Below are 6,000 nucleotides of genomic sequence, written 5' to 3' on the forward strand. Positions count from 1 at the left end.
AATGGAAAAATAAATTAACAGGTCACGATTGTAATTGTAATGACAGTCCGCCACAACATACCCAATAGTTTCCTGATTAGCGAGGAGTAGTCTGTGTTAAATTTCATTGTGAATTAGACACACAGTTTGAGATCATTGTGATGGGGATTTGTGCTTCACCGGAAAATGTTGTTCAAGATTGCGACTGTAACCAAGAGAGACGGGGTTTAGCGACGGGTGAATTACTGATATAGTCAATGCAGACGGCTAATAGGCTGGTTTTTTTTTACCAATCAATCCATTGCCAATGGTCAATATTTGTCTTCTGTTACAACACTGGACAGGACAGATGAGGAGTTGGATTGACAGGTACTGGATCAGGTGGCCAGCATCTTTTTTCTTTGCCTCTCTTTCGCTCCTTCCTTCCCTCTAAAGTCTTCCTCCATTCCACAGCGGACAGCTCCGTTGATAAGGCAACTGCTGAGCTGACGCTTCAGAACCCCACAACGTCATCACCGTGGAGACGTAGACCGGTGTCAACCTGATCTGTGTGGACATGACATCCAGTTTGTTCTGCGGCTCACGCTGCGACGTCGTAGCCGACGGTGACAGAACCATGGCAACAGCTGCCAAGACGATGAGAGACAGTGCTGTCAGAGTTCCAGAGAGGGGGGATGAGATGAGAGGAGAGCGAGATGTCATTGCAGTGTGGAAAGTACTTAAGTAAAAAATATTTTAAAGTACTACTTAAGTACTTATCTGTACTGTACTTTACTACTTATATTTTTGACAAATTTTACTTTTACTTTACTACATTCCTGAAGAAAATAATGTACTTTTTGCTCCATACATTTTCCCTGACACCCAAAAGTACTCATTACATTTTGACAGGAAAATTGTCAAATTCACACACTTATTAAGAGAACATCCCTGCTCATCCCTACTGCCTCTGATCTGGAGTGTTGGAGTGTGCCCCTGGCTATCCGTAAATGTAAAAAACACAATCAAATTGTGCTGTCTGGTTTGCATAATATAAGGAATTTGACATTATTAATACTTTTACTTTTGATACTTAAGTGAAAGTCACCCAGTAAAATACTGCTTGAGTAAAAGTCTAAAAGTATTTGGTTTTAAATATACTTTAGTGTCAAAAGTAAATGGACTTGCTAAAATATACTTGAGTCGTTTTCTATTTTAAGGTATCTTTACTTTTACTCAAGTTTGACAATTGAATAGTTTTTCCACCACTGCTCCATGACACATCGCCTTGCTTCATCCAAACTGACTTCAAATGATTTAAATCCTCTGTCTCGTCTTCCCTGCACGGTCTCTGTCTCTCATATGTTTCTGCATTACTTGGACAAAGCATCGGTCAGTTTCTTTCAGTTGAATTAAACGTGTCTTAGATGAATTGGCATATGATTGGCGGCAGGTAGCCTAGCGGTTAAGAGCGTTGGGTCAGTAACGAAAGGTTGCCTGTTCGAATAGGTAACACATCTGTTGATGTGCCCTTGAGCAAGGCACTTAACCCTAATTGGTTAGGTGGAGTGGGATATGCAAAAACAACTATGTCCAATTCACACATGTATAATACACACTTGTATATGTGTGAAATAGGATACATGTAAACATCCACCTAGTTTATATCAAAGCCACTGTCGTAGTGTTATCACATAGGTGTAGTTCCGGAGATAATTAAGCAAATAACATCCCATCATGCTTAGGGTCATGTTTGAAAATGCTGGGCAGGCCATTATTTTAGATATCCCGGCTATGCCCCCATAGGGTGACAATGCCCCCAACCACAGGGCACGAGTGGTCACTGATTGGTTTAATGAGCAGGAAAACGATGTAAAGCCAATATGCCATGACCGTCTCAGTCACCAGATCTCAACCCAATTGAACACTTACGGGAGATTCTGGAGCGGCGCCTGAGACAGTGTTTTCAAACACCATCAACAAAACACCAAATGAAGGAATTTCTCGTGGAAGAATGGTGTCACATCACTCCAATAGAGTTCCAGACACTTGTAGAATCTATGACAAGGTGCATTGAAGCTGTTCTGGTATAACACCCTATTAGGACACTATGTTGGAGTTTCCTTTATTTTGGCGGTTACCTGTATGATTCACATAAGACGCACTGTCATAATACTATGTAAACACGATGATTCAGATAATAGTTTAATGTTGGGCCTATGTGAGTAAATGACTTAAATGACTGATGTATGGTTAAGTGCACACGTACGTAATGTGATCTACACTGGCTGGGTCTGTACATGCTGTAAAGCAGGCATAACTAGATTCAGCCACGTGGCGATTTTTTTATTGAGCAAATGGTCGGGGAGTCGGAACATAATTAAGCAAAAAGGCCCGAGGGGGTGTGGCCAATATAACACGGCTAAGGGCTGTTCTTACGCATGTCGAACACGGAGTGCCTGGACACAGCCCTTAGGCGTGGTATATTGGCCATATACCACTAACCCCCAAGGTGCCTTATTGCTATTATAAACTGGTTACCAACGTAATTAGAGTAGGAAAAATAAATGTTTTTTCATACCTGTGGTATACTGACTGATATAACACGGCTGTCAGCCAACCAGCATTCAGGGCTCGAACCACCTAGTTTATAATTACAAATAATTTGAAGACTGCATACTTACTGCAAGATGACCAAACAGATATATTGTTTGACTAAAACCTAATCATTTCAAACCTTTCTTACATTTGTATACGATCACGTGTCTCTTGTATATGATCACGTGTCTCTCTCTATGTGTGGGAATACTTGGGAACAGATTTATTAAATTAAAATCACTTGGAGCTCATTTTGTTTTTACAGTCTTTTATGTACAACAATAAAGATTTAAAAAAAACATTTAAATACAACTTTTTCTTTTGCTCAGAAAAACTGCAGGGTCAAATATAACCACTCGCGGGCCAAATACGGCCCGCGGGCCGCCAGTTGGGTAACCCTGCTGTAAAGTGTGGTGTTCTGCCCTGCTGTAAGTCTTGATGTGGTGCTGACCCACCGTCAGACAGCATGGCAGCCCTGTAGCTTGATGTGGCGCTGACCCACCGTCAGACAGCATGGCAGCCCTGTAGCTTGATGTGGCGCTGACCCACCGTCAGACAGCATGGCAGCCCTGTAGCTTGCTCTGCTCTGACCCACCGTCAGACAGCATGGCAGCCCTGTAGCTTGCTCTGCTCTGACCCACCGTCAGACAGCATGGCAGCCCTGTAGCTTGATGTGGCGCTGACCCACCGTCAGACAGCATGGCAGCCCTGTAGCTCTGCTCTGCTCTGACCCACCGTCAGACAGCATGGCAGCCCTGTAGCTTGATGTGGCGCTGACCCACCGTCAGACAGCATGGCAGCCCTGTAGCTTGATGTGGCGCTGACCCACCGTCAGACAGCATGGCAGCCCTGTAGCTTGATGTGGCGCTGACCCACCGTCAGACAGCATGGCAGCCCTGTAGCTTGATGTGGCGCTGACCCACCGTCAGACAGCATGGCAGCCCTGTAGCTTGATGTGGCGCTGACCCACCGTCAGACAGCATGGCAGCCGTGTAGCTTGATGTGGCGCTGACCCACCGTCAGACAGCATGGCAGCCCTGTAGCTTGATGTGGCGCTGACCCACCGTCAGACAGCATGGCAGCCCTGTAGCTTGATGTGGCGCTGACCCACCGTCAAACAGCATGGCAGCCCTGTAGCTTGCTCTGCTCTGACCCACCGTCAGACAGCATGGCAGCCCTGTAGCTTGCTCTGCTCTGACCCACCGTCAGACAGCATGGCAGCCCTGTAGCTTGATGTGGCGCTGACCCACCGTCAGACAGCATGGCAGCCCTGTAGCTTGATGTGGCGCTGACCCACCGTCAGACAGCATGGCAGCCCTGTAGCTTGATGTGGCGCTGACCCACCGTCAGACAGCATGGCAGCCCTGTAGCTTGCTCTGCTCTGACCCACCGTCAGACAGCATGGCAGCCCTGTAGCTTGCTCTGCTCTGACCCACCGTCAGACAGCATGGCAGCCCTGTAGCTTGATGTGGCGCTGACCCACCGTCAGACAGCATGGCAGCCCTGTAGCTTGATGTGGCGCTGACCCACCGTCAGACAGCATGGCAGCCCTGTAGCTTGATGTGGCGCTGACCCACCGTCAGACAGCATGGCAGCCCTGTAGCTTGCTCTGCTCTGACCCACCGTCAGACAGCATGGCAGCCCTGTAGCTTGATGTGGCGCTGACCCACCGTCAGACAGCATGGCAGCCCTGTAGCTCTGCTCTGCTCTGACCCACCGTCAGACAGCATGGCAGCCCTGTAGCTTGATGTGGCGCTGACCCACCGTCAGACAGCATGGCAGCCCTGTAGCTTGATGTGGCGCTGACCCACCGTCAGACAGCATGGCAGCCCTGTAGCTTGATGTGGCGCTGACCCACCGTCAGACAGCATGGCAGCCCTGTAGCTTGATGTGGTGCTGACCCACCGTCAGACAGCATGGCAGCCCTGTAGCTTGATGTGGCGCTGACCCACCGTCAGACAGCATGGCAGCCCTGTAGCTTGATGTGGCGCTGACCCACCATCAGACAGCATGGCAGCCCTGTAGCTTGATGTGGCGCTGACCCACCGTCAGACAGCATGGCAGCCCTGTAGCTTGATGTGGCGCTGACCCACCGTCAAACAGCATGGCAGCCCTGTAGCTTGCTCTGCTCTGACCCACCGTCAGACAGCATGGCAGCCCTGTAGCTTGCTCTGCTCTGACCCACCGTCAGACAGCATGGCAGCCCTGTAGCTTGATGTGGCGCTGACCCACCGTCAGACAGCATGGCAGCCCTGTAGCTTGATGTGGCGCTGACCCACCGTCAGACAGCATGGCAGCCCTGTAGCTTGATGTGGCGCTGACCCACCGTCAGACAGCATGGCAGCCCTGTAGCTTGATGTGGCGCTGACCCACCGTCAGACAGCATGGTAGCCCTGTAGCTTGATGTGGCGCTGACCCACCGTCAGACAGCATGGCAGCCCTGTAGCTTGCTCTGCTCTGACCCACCGTCAGACAGCATGGCAGCCCTGTAGCTCTGCTCTGACCTCTGACCTCTGTTTGTGGCCTGTTTTACCATTTGTCCCAAATGGCATCCTATTCCCTACAAAGTGCTCTATGGGCTCTGGTCAAAAGTAATGCACTAAATAACTTAACAGTAGATAGTGATGGAACAATAAGTTACAGGACTCTGCTGTGAAGCCATGAGCATTAAAAGGTATATAGATTAGAGACATAAATATCCCTGACTTTCCCAGGAACCAAGGTGAAAAATCTGTCGATGTGCCCTTGAGCAAGGCACTTAACCCTAATTAGCTCCAGGGGCACTGTACTACTATGGCTGAACCTGTAAAACAACACATTTCACTGCACCTATCCGGTGTATGTGACAAGAAAACATTTATCTATTTATTTATATATATATAATTTTTGATGTTTCTTTTTTTTCAATTTTTTAATCCCCAGAAGTGGGAAGCACACTGGGAGGCCTGGTGTGATATCCTGTTATGTGTATGTCTTCAGTCCTGGGCTGATGTCCGGTTTCATACTCACACAAACCCTCAAATCGCCTGCCCCCTGCAGTGCACAGCCAGACCAGCAGAGCATGTCACATCCTGTTGGATGTGATACACGCACACACACACGCACACACACACACACACACACACACACACACACACACACACACACACACACACACACACACACACACACACACACACACACACACACACACACACACACACACACACACACACACACACACACACGTTAACCAGGCCGCACCCTCTGTGTAAGCAAAGCCTGTCGTCGAGAGAGAGGTATACATTGATGTTATTGTACAGCAGCAGGTCTCTCTGCTAAACGGTCTTTCTGAGACAAAGTGAGGCAGGACCTGATACAATACTTTAATAATACACCATTCCTTTTTCTCCTTCCTTCCTTCCGAGTAAATAGCCTACTGATCATAGACTTTGTAAACCGGGA

Source organism: Salvelinus fontinalis, chromosome 20, assembly GCF_029448725.1.
Source record: "Salvelinus fontinalis isolate EN_2023a chromosome 20, ASM2944872v1, whole genome shotgun sequence".
Taxonomy (NCBI): domain Eukaryota; kingdom Metazoa; phylum Chordata; class Actinopteri; order Salmoniformes; family Salmonidae; genus Salvelinus; species Salvelinus fontinalis.